This window comes from Bos grunniens, chromosome 18 (genome assembly GCF_055505025.1).
Source record: "Bos grunniens cultivar Pamir isolate PY7600 chromosome 18, Bosgru_T2T1.0, whole genome shotgun sequence".
NCBI classification, from domain to species: domain Eukaryota; kingdom Metazoa; phylum Chordata; class Mammalia; order Artiodactyla; family Bovidae; genus Bos; species Bos grunniens.
The window spans coordinates 60178911-60197267 of NC_141182.1; the positions used below are offsets into that span (position 1 = coordinate 60178911).

Below are 18357 nucleotides of genomic sequence, written 5' to 3' on the forward strand. Positions count from 1 at the left end.
TATCAAATGTGGATAACAAAGTCTGAAAAATACACTCTTCTGAAGATTTGGGATTTATGGATAAACTCCATACGCCCATCATCATGGGATCTAATCAACATTTTCAGAACTTGCAAAAATGGCAGATTACACGTTATTTTCAAAAACACATATCAAAATATATCAGTCTTAGCAATATCTTCTTAGATGCATTTCTAGTAGCCAACTTCCACACTTAAAGTTTGTTTCAGAGCAGGCTGTTTGATTCAAAATATTATAGGCATTCTTTTCATTATTCACTTCAGTTCAGTTGCTCAGTTGTGTCCGACTCTCTGTGATCCCATGAACTGCAGCACACCAGGCCTCCCTGTCCATCACCAACTCCCGGAGTTCACTCAAACTCATATCCATCAAGTCAGTGATGCCATCCAGCCATCTCATCCTCTGTCGTCCCCTTCTCCTCCTGCCCCCAATGCCTCCCAGCATCAGAGTCTTTTCCAATGAGTCAACTCTTTGCATGAGGTTGCCAAAGTATTGGAGTTTCAGCTTTAGCATCAGTCCTTCCAATGAACACCAAGGACTGATCTCCTTTAGAATGGACGGTTGGATCTCCATGCAGTCCAAGGGACTCTCAAGAGTCTTCTCCAACACCACAGTTCAAAAGCATCAATTCTTTGGTGCTCAGCTTTCTTCACAGTCCAACTCTCACATCCATACATGACCACTGGAAAAACCATAGCCTTTCCTAGATAGACCTTTGTTGGCAAAGTAATGTCTCTGCCTTTTAATATGCTATCTAGGTTGGTCATAACTTTCCTTCCAAGGGGTAAGGGTCTTTTAATTTCTTGGCTGCAATCACCATCTGCAGTGATTTTGGAGCCCCCCAAAATGAAGTCTGACACTGTTTCCCCATCTATTTCCCATGAAGTGATCGGACCGGATGCTATGATCTTCGTTTTCTGAATGTTGAGCTTTAAGCCAACTTTTTCACTCTCCTCTTTCACTTTCATCAAGAGGCTCTTTAGCTCCTCTTCACTTTATGCCATAAGGGTGGTGTCATCTGCATATCTGAGGTTATTGATATTTCTTCCAGCAATCTTGATTCCAGCTTGTGCTTCTTCCAGCCCAGCATTTCTCATGATGTACTCTACATATAAGTTAAATAAGCAGGGTGACAATATACACCCTTGATGTACTCCTTTTCCTATTTGGAACCAGTGTGTTGTTCCACGTCCAGTTCTAACTGTTGCTTCTTGACCTGCATACAGGTTTCTCAAGAGGCAGGTCAGGTGGTCTGGTATGCCCTTCTCTTTCAGAATTTTCCACAGTTTTTTGTGATCCACACAGTCAAAGGCTTTGGCATAGTCAATAAAGCAGAAATAGATGTTTTTCTGGAACTCTCTTGCTTTTTCGATTGCCAGCGGATGTTGGCAATTTGATCTCTGGTTCCTCTGCCTTTTCTAAAACTAGCTTGAACATCTGGAAATTCACGGTTCACATAATGCTGAAGCCTGGCTTGGAGAATTTTGAGCATTACTTTACTAGCATGTGAGATGAATGCAATTGTGCAGTAGTTTAAGCATTCTTTGGCATTGCCTTTCTTTGGGCTTCCCTGGTGGCTCAGACGGTAAAGCGTCTGTCTGCAATGCAGGAGACCCGGGTTTGATTCCTGGGTTGGGAAGGTCCCCTGGAGAAGGAAATGGCAATCCACTCCAGCACTCTTGCCTGGAAAATCCCATGGATGGAGGAGCCTGATAGGCTACAGTCCATGGGGTCGCAAAGAGTCAGACACAACTGAGCTACTAGCTACTACTTCTTTGGAATTGGAATGAAAACTGAGCTTTTCCAGTCCTGTGGCCACTGCTGAGTTTTCCAAATTTGCTGGCATAGCATGATTAGAAGCTCCCATCACTATGACTTGGCACCTGGGATCCATATCCAGTCCATCCCAAAGAGTCATAAACTGAGCTTTCATCATGGCTAGGCTTCATGGTCAGAAACTGAACATTCTCATGCTCAGGTGCCTCAAGTCCTAATGCATAAGTCCTCAACATAAAGGTTTTCCCACACTCATTCCATTTGGGAGGTGTTGCTCCAGTATGTTCCCCAACTTGTGATCTTTGGGTGAAAGCCTTGCCACACACTTTATATCTGTGTGCTTTCTCTTCAAGATAAATATTCTGCCATCTAGTGATAAGTGAACAATAACATGAAGCTTTGCCATATTCACTGCAATTTAAATCATGAAGTATTTGGTAAGTCTAAGGCACAACCTAAAAGCTATTCAAAATTCAGTTCATTCGTACTGTTTGGTGCAGTACAAACAACTTGATTACTGGTGCAAGAGGGACCAGTGAGGAAAGGTTGCTCGCATTCCTGAACTGGTGATGAACTTTTTGAGAATGAGTAGATATTCAACGGCCTGACCACATTAAATATCATCTGCGCTTGATCCAGTGTGAATATTCTCATGAAGCATAAGATATGAACCACTGCCAAAAGCACTGCAACCTCTATATTTTCAAGGGCTCTCACCTCTGTACATCATCTGATGGCAAGTTAGGCTTGAAAGTACACTGAAAAATTTACCACACTCATTACATTTCTAATGTTTCTTTCCAATATGGATCATAAGGTATGCATTCAGACTAAGTACTCTGAGACACTCAATACATTTGTAATGTTCCACTCTTCTATGAATTATCTGATTGTGAGGCTTCCACACACAAAAGCTTTGCCACACTCATGACATTTGTATAGTTTCTTTTGAACTCTGACAGTTAAAGATCAACATATATCACACTTGGATGATGTCTCTTATTTGTGGATTTTCTGATGTTTAGTGAGGTTTGAGACCTGAGTAAAGGCTCTTTTAACACTCAAGACATCTGAAAGGTCTCTCTACAAAATGTACTCTCCGATGACTTGTAAGGTGTGATTTTCGACTGAAACACATGCCACACATTACATTTGTAAGGTTCCTCTCCTGTATGTATTCTCCAATGAAGCTGAAGATGTGCTTTTTGACTAAAGGCTTTTCCACACTTCTTACATTTGTAAGGTTTCTCTCCAGTATGAATTCATTGATGCTTTGCAAGGGTTGCCTTTTCCGTAAAGTCCTTCCCACATTGATTACATTTGTAGGGTTTCTCTCCCATAGGGATTTGAAAGGTTGTTGCTGACTGAAAAAACGCCAGGATTCTTGGCCTCCGGAGGAGAAGAATTCAATCTGGGGCCAGACACGAGGCTTGATCGCTCAGAGATTTGTGTAATAAGGTTTTATTAAAGTATAAAGGAGATAGAGAAAGCCTCTGACATAGGCATCAGAAGGGGACAGAAAGAGTACCCCCCCGCTAGTCTTCAGGTGGATGTTATATACCCACTAGCAGTCTGTTCGGAGAAGGTGATGGCACCCCACTCTAGTACTCTTGCCTGGAAAATCCCATGGACGGCATAGCCTGGTGGGCTGCAGTCCATGGGGTCTCGAAGAGTCAGACACGACTGAGTGACTTCACTTTCACTTTTCACTTTCATGCATTGGAGAAGGAAATGGCAACCCACTCCAGTGTTCTTGCCTGGAGAATCCCAGGGACGGGGGAGCCTGATGGGCTGCCGTCTATGGGGTCGCACAGAGTCCGACACGACTGAAGCGACTTAGCAGCAGCAGCAGCAGCAGTCTGTTAATGAAAGAAAGGAATGTCTTAAAACTCAAAATGGCACCAGGCCCCTCATCCATAAGATGCATTTTGGGATAATCTTGGCACCAGACAATTCATCCTGGGCCATAAAATGATTGACGTGAATCTTGTAGAAGGGCAGATTACCATACATTAGTTTTGTTTACATAGATTAGGGGAACAATATCTGAGTATAACATACTGGTTTGTCAAGTAGATTCTGAGCCATTAGATGGAACCAACTTGAAGACGGAGTTTGGGGTAAATGCATGGTACATTATCATAGCTTAAGACAAACATTTCTATAAGAAAAATGCATTGGTTAACTCAAGGTTTGAGAATAGTTAACCTCAGGTGAAACCAGGTGTCATTATGGCAACACAGTATTTTAAGAGAAACCTCCTTTTAAATTTATAAAGAGAAAGAAAAAAATATCACTAGTTTGTTTCCTCCTGCCGCTTAAGAGAGATAAAAACGCCTGACACTTGCAACCTATTTCCTCAGTTTGGAGACCCAGTTTGTTTCCTCCTGCCGCTTAAAAGAGATAAAAATGTCTGACACTTGCAGCCTAATTCCTCCATTTGGAGACCCCTGGCCTTCCTGCCTGTTATCCTCTCAGATTCTCTGATGAATTAAAAGGTATGAACTCTAACTAAACAGCTTACCACAAAAATACATTTATAACCTCCCACTTTTCTTCGATTCTATCTACTATGAACTCTCTGTTGATCTGTGATGTTTGGTTTTTGACTAAAGACACTGCCACATATATCACATTTATATAATTTATATTCTATATGAATTATCTGGTGCCTAGAGAGATTTGCTACAGTACGCTTACCTGGAAAATCCCATGGATGGAGGAGCCTGGTGGGCTGCAGTCCATGGGGTCGCTAAGAGTTGGACACGACTGAGCAACTTCACTTTCACTTTTCACTTTCATGCACTGGAGAAGGACATGGCAACCCACTCCAGTGTTCTTGCCTGGAGAATCCCAGGGACAGGAGAGCCTGGTGGGCTGCCGTCTATGAGGTCACACAGAGTCAAACACGACTGAAGTGACTTAGCAGCAGCAGCAGCAGAGAGATTTGAGGAGCAATTAAAGCTTCTGCCACACTCATTACGTTTGAAAGGTTTCTCTCCAGTATGAATTCTTTGATTATTTGCAAGGGTTGTTCTATGACTGAAGACCCTGCCACACTCATCACATTTGTAAAGTTTCTCTTCCTTATGAATTCTCTGATGAACTGCAAGGTGTGAATTTGTACTGAAGACCTTGACACATATGTCACACTTATGTAATATCTCATCTGAATAAATTATCTGATGATTCCTGAGAGCTGAGACATGACTAAAAGTTTTCCTACACTCAATATACTTGGAAGCTCTTTCCCGGTATGCTGTTGGATCTTGTGTCAGTAATAAAGGATGCAAAAAGTCATTCCCAAATATATTAGAAAGGTTAGTTTGGACACCAGGAGGTATTCCTTGAAGTGGTGAAGGTAACAAAGTACTGTTGACAGACCTCGTAACTTCATTACATTCAGAAATTATCCCATCAGTTTGAAATATCTGCAATTTATCCTGCAGGTTTAATCCAAGCCTATTTACAAAGGGCTTGATTTCAAAATCCTTTCTTCACTGTTGACCTCTGCCATCAGTGAGAATTCCATCATGAGTTATAGGCGTTCCTTTGTTATTTCTTCCACCACTTCTCCAACGACACTCAAAGTCATACATGTCTTCCTGGAGTTCCCTGAGGTAAAAATGTTTGATTTCATGACTTTTAGGTCTTCCCAAGATTGCTGTTTGGAATACTTCTCCTATATCACTGTCTGCTTTGGGTTGTAATTGGTTGACCACATGTATCAGATAGATAGATCTATAAGACATAAAGACTCTATATTCACTAAAATTCGTCAATAAGTGTCTCAGTGTCTATTACACCAAAAGTAATACATCTATAACAGTTATAAAACTTTTCCCAACTATGTAATATTTTTCATTTTCGAAAAATTTTGAAACTTTCCAAATATGATATTAAAATTCTGAGAAACACTAGAGCAATAAACTTGTTTATTAAAAATAAGAGTTGTAAAAGATAATTCAAATTGATTTTAGGGAAGAATACTTGCAAACAGCCTATGACAAAAACACGTATACTAGAAAAACATGTCAGCTCACACAAAAACACTATTTTTGCACCATGACTTCCATGCATGTACCAATTAACAGTAAACACACTGCAGTCTCATAATTGAGGAGAAAAAAGTACTCTACTATAGATATATTCTCCACACTTACTGTACACAAATAAATGCTAATGAACACACAATATATTGTAATGCTAAAGAATCCAAAACGAGTTTATCTAATAATATGTTGCTATTTAGATCTGTAATATATATACCATAGAGAAAAAAATTCAATACTACAGTTTTTATGAAACAAAATATCTTTCTAAATATGTCCTACAAGATAACATATGCATAATAGGCATTTTGCAACATTAACAAGTAAAAATATATATATAGAAATAATGAAAGACTTCAAAGCAATTACGAGATACAATATCAACATGCAAACCCAATTGGGTTTCTAAACTTTAAAAATGAACAATCAAAGTAATTCAACTGACAAGAAAATTAAAAAAGAATACTTCATCATAACATTATACAAGAAGGGAAGAATTTTTATACTGCAAACTAATGACTTCTGCAAAATATTAGAGAAGACACAAATAAATGTAACACCCCATGCTTCACAGATATTGTGAAGCTGATATTGTCAAGATGTCAGGACTAGTCAAAGTTAACAAAAGATTCAAAACAATCCTTAGTGAAATCCAAACTCTGCTTTTCTTAAGAAACAGATGAATCAATCCTACAATTCCTAGGGAATCACAGAAGACAATGAACAGCAAAAACAAACTAGAAAGCAAAGTCAGACATCTCATATTTCTTTATTTCAAAACTGAATCCAACACTACACTAATCAAAGCAGTATGGTACCAATATAAAGACAGACACCTGAGGAACACAACAGATTCAGAAAAATACTTTTATGTGTAAGGTCACATGATGTTCCACAATAGTGTCCAGACCAAGTAATGGGGCAAGGGCAATCTATGGAACAAAGGTGTTGTGAAAACTGGATATTCACATATAGAATTTAGTGGGAGCATTATTATACACTATACACAAAAATTAACTCAAAATGCTTCAAAGACCTAGACCTCAGTCGCTAGTGTATAAAGCTCCTATAAGTAAATGAACAAAGAATGATTCTTGACAGTGGACTCACCAAAGATTTATCAGATACAACAACAAAAGCTCATGCCAACAAAATAAAAAGATAAACTGGACACATCCTAATTATCAAGTATTGTGCACTAATCCATCCTCAGCAGAGTGAAAAAACAATGTACACTATAATACAAAATATTTGCCAAGCATATATTCAATAATAGCTTAACATCAAGAATACATAAAGAACTCTAAAAAGTACTGATCACCAATTCCACCATAGGGGTGGGGGAGCTTTCTTAACCAACCATCCCACATATTGCAAATAAAACACAAAGAGTAACATAAAATAGAAACTTAATGATAAAAATAAAAGACATTCATTTATAATGCATAAAAATATAAAAAAAGGAAAGTAGCAATGCCTTGAAAAAAAACAAATGATGGTTCATCACTAAAGTTATCCCTCCACTACATAAGCTCTGTCATTAAGTTACTACAAAATTAAGTGTGGAGGCAGAATGATCAATAGCACCCAGGTGACAAGCATGCAGCATCAGCAACAGTTTAGTCAACAGCCTCACAAAAATGAGGGTGTGAACCTGGACAATACCCTTGTCAGGAGAAGTCCAGCAATGGCTTTAAAGAAAAATCAAAATCATCAATTATGATAATAAGAGAAATAGCACTGACTGAAAGTGTTTGAATACTTTAAGTCAAGAAGCTAAGCAAGGACACTTATGGCTCAAAGAAATCAAGAAAATTTTTGAACATCTACATGAAACTGAAAGTACAACACTCCAAAATTTATAACATGCAGTGAAGGCTATAATAAGAGAAGTCTACATGGCTAAGAAACTTCTCAGGTGGTTCAGTGGTAAACAACATGCTTGCCAATGCAGGAGACCCAGGAGATTCAGGTTTGATCCCTAGGTTGGGAAGATCCCTGGAGAAGGAAATGACGACTCACTTAAGTATTCTTTCTTGGGAAATCTCATGAAGAGAAAAGCCAGATGGGCTACAGCCCATGGGATGCAAAAACTCAGACATGACAGAGCACACACACACGCACGTGGCTAAATGGTTACCACAAAAAGGAAAAAGAAGTCCAATCAGGAAACTATTTTTACATCTCAAGGAAGGAGAAAGAGAACAAACTAAATTCAGCTTTGACAGAACAAAAGAGTTAAATAAGAAAGATTCAGATCCTGCAAACCCACTCCTGGGCATTTATCTGAAGAAAACCATAATTCAAAACAACAGTGCACCCTAATGTTCACTGTAGCACTATTTACAATAGGCAAGGCATGGAAACAATCTAAATGCCCAGCAACAGAGGAATGGATAAAGAAGACATGGTACATATATACAAGAATATCAGTCGTGTCCGACTCTCTGCGATCCCATGGACTATACAGTCCATGAAATTCTCCAGGCCAGAATACTGGAGTGGGTAGCCTTTCCCTTCTCCAGGGGATCTTCCCAACCCAGGGATCAAACCCAAGTCTCCTGCATTGCAGGTAAATTCTTTACCAACTGAGCTATCAGGGAAGCCCAAATGAAATATTAACTCCTGCATTAAACAAAAAAGAAAGAAAGAATGCCTTTTGCAACTACATGCATGGAACTAGAGATTATCACGTTATGACCAACCTAGACAGCATATTGAAAAGCAGAGACATTACTTTGCCAACAAAGGTCCGTCTAATCAAGGCTATGGTTTTTCCAGTGGTCATGTATGGAAGTGAGAGTTGGACTATAAAGAAAGCTGAGCGCTGAAGAATTGATGCTTTTGAACGGTGGTGTTGGAGAAGACTCTTGAGAGTCCCTTGGACTGCATGGAGATCCAACCAGTCCATTCTAAAGGAGATCAGACCTGGGTGTTCATTGAAAGGACTGATGTTGAAGCTGAAACTCCAATACTTTGGCCACCTGATGCAAAGAGCTGACTCACTGGAAAAGACCTTGATATTGGGAAAGATTGAGGGCAGGGGAAGGGGACAACAGAGGATGGATGGTTGGATGGCATCATCGACTCAATGGACATGGCTTTGGGTGGAGTCCAGGAGTTGGTGATGGACAGGGAGGACTAGCAATGCTGCGGTTCATGGGGTCGCAAAGAGTTGGACACGACTGAGCAACTGAACTGACTGAGAGATTATCATACTAAGTGAATAAGCCAGACAGAGAAACACAAATTATCACTTGTGTGTGAAATTAAAATAAAAAAAGATCCAATTGAATTTATGAAACACAAACAGACCGAGAGACATGGAAAACAAACACAGAGGTGACCAAAGCAGAAGGTGGGAGGGATAAATCAGGATTGGGGATTAATACAGACACATTCCTAGGTATAAAACAGATATCCAACAAGGACCTACTACACAGCACAGGGAACTATACTTCATAGTTTGTAATAGCTTATAAGGGAAAAGGATGTGTCAAAGAATATATATAAATAAAACTTAATCACTTTGCTCTATACCCAAAATTAACTGAACATTGTAAATCAACATACTTCAATAAAAAATTTCTAAGTAATAATACCTACAAATTACAAATACATATCATAAAATAAACAGGTAAATTTGTAGAAACATACTGCTACTGCTACTGCTAAGTCATTTCAGTCGTGTCCGACTCTGTGTGATCCCATAGACGGCAGCCCACTAGGCTCCCCCGTCCCTGGGATTCTCCAGGCAAGAACACTGGAGTGGGTTGCCATTTCCTTCTCCAATGCATGAAAGTGAAAAGTGAAAGTGAAGTCGCTCAGTCGTGTCCGACCCTCAGCAACCCCCTTGGACTGCAGCCTACCAGGCTCCTCTGTCCATGGGATTTTCCAGGCAATAGTACTGGAGTGGGGTGCCATTGCCTTCTCCATGAAACATACTATCTAATCCTTAATCATGAAGCAAATAAAAATGTGAACCAAATTATAACTAGAAAGATTCAAGCAGTAATTAAAATCCTCAAACTAAGAAAAACCTAGGATCAGATGCCATCTGTGAAATTATACTAAACCTTTACAAAAGAAGTACCTCTAATCCTGCCAAAAATATTACAAAGAGTTGAAGATGCAACACTGACAAACTCACTGAATAGAGCCAACATGATTCTGAAATCGACCCAAAAAAGATCAAAGAACAAAAAAATAAAATCCAATACTCCCTGATGAATATTGATGCAAAATCCTTAACAAAACACCAGCAAACCAACTTCAACCCCACATTAAAAAGATCTGAATTCATGACCAAGTGAATTTTATTCATATAAGGCAAAGAGGACTCAACAAACAAAAATCAACTTATAGGTTACATTAACAGAATAAAGGGAAAAAACAACAGATGACCACCTCAACTGATACAGAAAAAAAGTATCTTACAAAATTCAACAACCTTTAAATATATATATACAAACTAGAAAAGATAAAGTATCTCAAAGTAAAATATACCCTGTATGAAAAGAACACACCTAACATTGTTCTCAATGGTGAAAGACTGAAAACTTCCTCTGAGATCAGGAAGCAGGCAAGGACGTGCACTCTGCACCACTGTTCAACAAAGGACTAAAACCCCTAACCAGAGCAATTACACAAGAAAAAGAAATCAAAGCTTTCCAAAGTGAAAAATTAGAAAGTTGCCTTCTTTCCTAGAGGACAAGGTCTTTTATGCATAAACTGTAAAGACTCCACACAGACACAAAAAAACCCTGCCACATCAAATAACAATTTTAGCAAACTATCAGGATACAAAAGTCAACATGCAAATCAGTTGCATTTCTCTACAAAATGAACAATGTCAAAAGAAAATCACATAACAATTTTATTTACTATTGTATTAAAAATGGATGAAATATTTAGGAATAATTCACCAAGGAGATGAAACATATACACTGAAAACTACTTAACCACTTCTAAAAGAAATCCAAAATAAACAAATCTAATAGTCATGGACTGGAAATCTCAGTACTCTTTAAATTTGCAAGTTACCCAAAGTGTTCCACAGATTTAATGAATTCATTATGAAACTTAAAATAGAAATGCTTGCAGAAATAGAAAAAACTTGCCAGAAGTCATAAAGAATCTCAAGGGGACCACAAACTGCAAAAATACTCTTCAATAAGTAGAAAGAAGAAAGATGAAGGCCACCCTTTTTAAAATTTCAAGCCATATCAAAATATAATCCAGATGGTGTAGTACTGGCATAAAAACAGATTTATACACCAAGGAAACAGAAGAGAATGCTCAGAAATAACCATTTGCATATATTTAAAATCTAATGATAAGGATGCTAAGAAAACCCAGTGGAAAAAAGACAGTTGCCATAACAAATGATGAAATTACGGGTTAAACAATGAAGAGGAAACCTCACCTGCATCAAAAGTAAAAAATCTCTGTGCCAAACCACAAAATGAACACCGTGAAAAGACAAAATCTGAAGAATGAAGGCAATGAAAGTGAATTTCCAGCTGTGAGATTTAGATTCATGTCACAGTTTCAAACAGATGATGGAATAGCACACCCTCTATCACTGATACCTGATTCTGAACTTTCCATCCCACTTCCAATCAAGATTTTGAAGTCAGTGCCTCACTCACTTAGCTTCAATTACCTTAGAACAAATTTTCCTTTTTAGGTCTACTTCCAGATTTTACCAGGTACTGTGCATGTTAATACCTGACTTCCACCCACAGCTTCTTAATCCTGATTGACAGAGCAGACTGCACATCCAGAAGAGCCCTAGGCAATCCCTGCTGCCCAACAGCACTGAGCTGCTGCTGCTGCTGCTGCTGCTAAGTCGCTTCAGTCGTGTCCGACTCTGTGCGACCCCATAGATGGCAGCCTACAAGGCTTCCCCATCCCTGGGAATCTCCAGGCAAGAACACAGGAGTGGGTTGCCATTTCCTTCTTCAATGCATGAAAGTGAAAAGTTAAAGTGAAGTCGCTCAGTTGTGCCCGACTCTAGCGACCCCATGGACTGCAGCCTACCAGGCTCCTCCGTCCATGGGATTTTCCAGGCAAAAGTACTGGAGTGGGGTGCCACTGCCTTCTCCAACAGCACTGAGACCCCTTCTCAAACCTGTGGGTGTGAAGCCCTGCCCAGGATGGTGCCCTCCACACAAGGTCCAGGCCACTGGGTCATGGGGTGATGGGATCTAAGTGGAGACGACAGGCCCTAAAGGAAGTTCCCTGATGAGTGTGCATGTACAGGCGTCAGGAAGGATACTTCAGAGTCACAGATGATTAGTAAGTCCAAAGAAGGGCATTTCAGGAAGGATAGACTGAGAATCAACTGAGAATATGATTTTACCTGAGAAAGAGGCATTCCTGTTGCCTTTGCCTTTCCTTTCTTCCTCTTTCCAGCTTCTTCCTCAGACAATGTAAGTTTTTAGAAGTTGATCTGGCAAGTGGAAAACAGGCTGCTTAAGGCTTAGAATCAACATCCCCCACTTCGTTTGCCACAACCACAAAAACAGGAAGACCTCACTATGTGGAACAGTCCTTTGGTGTCCACTGCCTCGGGTGGGATGCTGTTTCTGCCCTCCTATTTCTTCCCTCACACCTGTCCTGCCCCCCTCTGCAACTTGTTCTCCTCTTGCTGCTCTTCTCCCCACCCCCACCCTTCTAATTGTCCTAAATATCTATACATCTGTCTCTTTCTTTCTCCAACTCTGCTCCCTCTCTGCCTTCTAGTCACACCCCTTCTCTCCCTGTTACACTCCCACTCTGGGGCACTCCAGGTTTCTAGGCTTATTTCCTCCTCTTCTCTTCTGCTACTGCTGCTAAGTCACTTCAGTCGTGTCCGACTCTGTGTGACCCCATAGACGGCAGCCCACCAGGCTCCCCCGTCCCTGGGATTCTCCAGGCAAGAACACTGGAGTGGGTTGCCATTTCCTTCTCCAATGCATGAAAGTGAAAAGTGAAAGTGAAGTCACTCAGTCGTGTCTGACTCTTAGCGACCCCATGGATTGCAGCCTACCAGGCTCCTCTGTCCACGGGATTTTCCAGCCAAGAGTACTGGAGTGGGGTGCCATTGTCAACACCTATCCCTGTTTCTCTCCTAGGATCACCCCTTGTCAGCCCTCCTATCGCAGACGCAGGGCCCCTGTCTCGTTGTCTCCAACTCCTGGAGATCCCACGCAGTGGTCCATTTCTCTTTCACCCACCCGCTACTTTAAGGGAGAAATCTATTTCATGTTACCATCCCTTTGCAAGTGCCTCAGCCATCCTGGGCGACCCCGTCGGTTCTCCCATCATTTTCCACTTCTGACTTTGCCTTTCACTCTCAGTCACTGCTTCTTCTGATCCCCCTCGCCCACGTATCTACAGAAATGATGAGTAAATGAAACGCCCGCCTATCAAAAGAGCACATTTTCCAACGAGACGGACTCGTGACGGAAAAACGCTGGGTGTCACACGTCCAGCCCAGGGGTGAGGAAAAGGGACTGACCAGGAAGGGAGGCCTGCGGGGCAGAACGATCGGCCTGAGGAGACGCGAGGGCAGAGAGGCTGGAAGCGAGGGGGTCTCAGGGGTCGGGCGGGCTCTCCGGAATCCCAGGACCGGGGAGAGGAATCGGCTTTCCGGGAGCTGGACTGTCGACGCGATCTCCAGGGGCCGACAGGGTGAGGCGGTGGAGGTGGGCGTGCCAGAATACACCTCGCGCCCGGGGACTTTACAAGGCACAGGCGCAGGTACTAACGGTTAAGTTTTAAGCATGAAAATATCCCGGAAGGCGGCGTCTCCGGGGCCGAAGGCGAAAACCAAACGGCAAGGACAAGCCTCACAGCGATTTCGAATACTTGACCTAAACGGCGGCCTCTGGGTTTATTTGGGGCGGAGTTCGGGGTATTGGGATATTACTGCCGCAGAACCAGCCGGACCCTGAAGATGGGCGTGGCGAAGGCAGGCGCTTAGGGTTACTCTAGGAAAAAAAACACGCAAAGGCCGTGCGGGGACCTTCTCTCTCCGCTTTCCGCTTCCGCAGGAAACTGCGCACGCGCGGATAACGAGGCGGAACTTCCGGGTCGGGGGCTGGGCGGATCGCTGCAGGCGAGGGGCGGGGCGAGGAGCGTCCCGGTCTGCAGGCCGAGAGTAAGGCGGGGCAACAGGCAGGGAGGTGCTTAACAGTTCTGTCATGCCTCATAAATTACATCTGTTTTTTTTTTTTAATCTGTTGCATTTAACATCTATATAGATAGCATATTCTTCTATAATTACAATATGGAAATGTCTATGACCAAATAAACTTTTTGTCATATGTTGAGGAAAGAACGGTGGTAGTAGTGAAAGTCGCTCGGTCGCATCCGACTCTGCGACCCCATGGTCTATACAGTCCATGGAATTCTCCAGGCCAGAATACTGGGGTGGGTAGTATTTCCTTTCTGCGTGGCATCTTCCCAAACCAGGGATCTAACCCAGGTCTCCCGCCTTGCAGGCGGATTCTTTACCACCTGAGCCACAAGGGAAGCCCTGTTAGTAAGATTCATCCAGTGTTTTAGCAACAACATCTAAGCAGCCACGGTATGGTCAGTGTTGGGGACAGACTTAAAAATCTGCAATCGGTGCATACCTTTGATTTCTTCTTTTAGAGCCTGTTGGCTGCTGGACAGTTCTCTTCTCCTTAAATTCTTCCCATTTAATTTGAATTTTATACATTCCCCCACAGCCTCCTGGAAATTTTGAGGATTTGGGTCACTTTGCTCTCCCCCTCCGGATGCGAGGAAAACATGCACTGGGCACAGTGGAGAGGAGGAAGCTGGCGGGTTCCGCGGACCAGAGGCGCTGCTGTGGCGGGGCTCCACGCTGCCATGCCTGCAGAGGCGGCCGGCCTTCCCAGGTCGCTGTGTCACCCCGTTACACTTTTAAGGCAAAAGCTTATAACTTTGTAGACCAGTTATGTTGGAAACTAGGATCTTTCCTCCTAACAAGTAGAAAAATTTCAATAAAGATTTTATTTTCTTTTTTAAAATTTTTTGCAATTACGAAAGTATGATAACACATTTACATGAGGCTTTGAAAATAGTTACAGACAGTTCCACTATATATTACAATTTTTTAAGTAGACAAATTAAGATTTTTAGTTGGAATTTCAATATTAAACCCTCAAAAATTAATAGAATGGACAGTAAAGTAGGATATACTAGACCTGAAAAGAACTGTGAACCAATTGAACATAATTAAGACTTATACAATTTTCACACAACAGCAGGATACATATTTTATTCAAGTTCCCGTAGACTATTAACCAGGAGACACTGGAACATGACGTAAAACAAGGTGCAAAAGTTTCATGGTCTAAATAGAGTGTTGAAATCATACAGGGCCTGTTCTCTTATTACTGTGAAACTATGTGAGAAATCAATACCAAAAGGTATTTGAAAATAACTCACATATTTTCAAGTGCAATAAATAAATAAATAAATAAATGTTTTTGTCAGCAGGTTCTTGCCTGTCCTGCTCCTGGCAATTCAGGGGTTGGGAACCTGGGTCTCCAGAGAATTCCTGTAGGGCGATAATTGGATGCAGAACATTTCCTGCCATTAGAATAATTGAACCATCTTAAGAAAACAAGAAATTTTTTCTGGATTTCTCTCTGTACTGCAAACTAAAATAAGAAATACAAAACTATCCCTGGGGAAAACATGCCATTTTACAGTGACATCCCATATAACAACTTTTCCTCTTTGTTCTTCATTCAGCTGGAAGGCCAAACTCCACATGGCTCAGTTCCAGAGACACAAGGTCAAAACCTACAGTCTGAGACTGGAGGACTAAGGTATGTGATAGGAACTTCCGTCAGTACCTTTTTTTTTAATTTTGAAATTGACAAAGTTTACTAACCATTGCTTTAAAAAGAGCAATTTTCATTGATCAGTTGCTAAGTCGAATCTGACTCTTTGCAGCTCTATGAACTGCAGCACACCAGGCTTCCCTGTCCTTCACTATCTCCCAGGGTTTTCTCAAACTTCTGTTCATTGAGTGGGTAATGCCATCCAACCATCTCATCCTCTGTCGCCCTCTTCTCCTGCCCACAATCTTTCCCAGCATCAAAGTCTTTTCCATTGAGTCCGCTCTTTGAATCATGTGGCCAAAAAGAGCAATACATCTTTAAAAATTGATGAAAACCGCATTATTCCTTTAGTTCACATTCTAAGCTTCTACTGCTCTCCACACAACAGGCCAATAATTGAGAGACAAGTTGCTGGGGCAGGAATAACGACTTTATTCAGAAAGTCAGCAAACCGAAAATATGGTGGACTATACCCCCAAAACCATCTTATCCGAGTTAGAACTCAGTCCCCTTTTATAGTAAAAGAGGAGGGAGTAAAGTCAAGTCGAATTCCTTTGAACCTAAGGAATCAAACAGTTAAGTAACAGAGCATAAAATCCATCAATAAGAGTTCCCTGAGAAACCTCAAATAACATCAAGGAATTTGAAGAGCAATGGAAGGCCATAAAAGGTCATTGTATAGGGTCACTCCTCAACCCCTCCCCCACACACAATATCAGTAATCTTATTACTACTTAAATCATTCCTGTGCTGGGGTAGAAAAAATTTAAGGCTACATAATGTATTTAAGATGTAATTTCAACTGTTAAAAAGTACAAAGCTTATTTATGAGATGATGTTTTGTAATAAAACCATGGAATTGCGTATCCATGCTCACATGCATGCACATGTAAATACACAATTGACTGAAATGAAGAGTTGCCTCTTGACACATTTTTAAATCATTTTCTCATTATCACTTTTAGTCATATGTATTTCAGCATCTCTGGGGCCATGAAAATGAATCAACTGTACTTAAGTTTGTCAATATTGCATTTTTTTTAAAGCTTGTTTCTTTATTTAGGTTGTACTGGTCTTTGTTACTTTGTGTGGCTTTTTCTAGTTGCACTGAGCGGGAGACACTCTGTAGTTGTGGTGAGTGGGCTTCTCACTGCAATGGCATCTTTTGTTACAGAGAAGAGGTTGTAGGTGAACTGCAGGCACAAGGCTTCTGTAGTTGCAACACATGGGCTCTGCAGTTTTGGCTCACAGGCTCTCGAGCATGGGCTCAGTAGCTGTGGTGGACGGGCTTAGTTACTCCCGGGCATGTGGAATCTTCTCGGACCAGGGAGATCAAACCCGTATCCCCTGCATTGGCAGGCACATTATTATCACTGTACCAACAGGGAAGTCTCAACTCTAATACTATATTAGTTTAAAAAAAAGAAAAAGTAGTATACGTATGGCACCCCACTCCAGTACTCTTGCCTGGAAAATCCCATGGACGGAGGGGCCTGGTGGGCTGCAGTCCATGGGGTCACTAGGAGTCGGACACAACTGAGCAGCTTCACTTTCACTTTTCACTTTCATGCATTGGAGAAGGAAATGGCAACCCACTCCAGTGTTCTTGCCTGGAGAATCCCAGGTACGGGGGAGCCTGGTGGGCTGCCGTCTATGGAGTCGCACAGAGTCGGACACGACTGAAGCGACTTAGCAGCAGGCAGACAGTATACGTATAAAAAACATATATAGGATACTTTGATTGCAATCCCTATAAAATACCTATATTCAAAAATAATATGAAGGTATCTCTCCTGGCGCAATGGTAAAGAATCCATTTGCAAATGCAGAAGACATGGGTTCTGCTCCAGGATAACGCCACATGCCTCGGGGCAACTAAGACCAAGTGACACAACTACTGAGCCTGTGCTGTAACGCCCAAGAGCCCAAACTACTAGGCCCACGTGCTGAAACTACTGAAGCCCAAGCATCATACAGCCCATGCTCTGCAACAAGACACAAGAATCCCATGCACCACGACTAGACAACAGCCCCCACTGCTGGCAACTAGAGAAAAGACCAAGCAGTGACAAAGACCCAGAACACCTAAATAAATAATTTTTCTAAAAAAATAATGATTTTATCCTTAGTTAATTTTAGGTATGTAGTTACTAACAAAAACCAAAGTTTATTTGTTAATTCCACAATAAAACAATCAAACAAGGTTAGTAAAGTTGGGGACTTCCCTGGCAGTCCCATGATTAAGACCTCACGCTTCCATTTCAGGAGTTTCAGGTTCAATCCATACTCAGGGAACTAAGATTCTGCAAGCTGCACCATGTGACAAAAAAGACAAAAAAATTTCAGTGAACTTGGATTTCATAGTGAAAAATAGATGATGGGATGAAAAGCCCCCTAGCCCTGAGGTCTCTTTCTGAACTTTCCATTCCGTTCCCAAACACCAAGATTTTCAAGGAGGTCCTCATTTAGTTTTAAATGTACTATAAATAGTCAGGACTGATTTCCCCTTATTGGCCTCTTTTCCAGATTTTACCACGTATTCTGAGTGTTAATACTTGATGTCCATGTGCAGCTTCTTTACCCTGGTTGACACAGAGCAGACAGTGCATCCAGATGGGCCCTAAGCAAGCCCTGCTGCCCAACAGCACTGAGACCCCGTCTCA

General features: G+C 41.4%; 1 long non-coding RNA gene and 2 pseudogenes across 2 annotated transcripts; all 3 read right to left on the reverse strand.

The window, feature by feature from the left end:
- Positions 1-4148: 4148 nt before the first annotated feature.
- On the reverse strand, positions 4149-12552 carry LOC147354487 (zinc finger protein 347-like; annotated as a pseudogene). The gene is made up of 4 exons (XR_015144969.1): positions 12524-12552; positions 12214-12303; positions 4641-5412; positions 4149-4190 (listed from the first exon to the last, which is right to left on the reverse strand). The product of XR_015144969.1 is annotated as a zinc finger protein 347-like (transcript).
- A 30-nt stretch (positions 12553-12582) lies between these two features.
- Positions 12583-13911, reverse strand: LOC147354488 (uncharacterized). The gene is made up of 2 exons (XR_015146452.1): positions 13354-13911; positions 12583-13226 (listed from the first exon to the last, which is right to left on the reverse strand). It is a non-coding gene; the product is annotated as an uncharacterized LOC147354488 (long non-coding RNA).
- Positions 13912-14411: 500 nt separating this feature from the next.
- On the reverse strand, positions 14412-14801 carry LOC147354489 (bolA-like protein 3 pseudogene; annotated as a pseudogene).
- Between the last annotated feature and the right edge of the window lie 3556 nt (positions 14802-18357).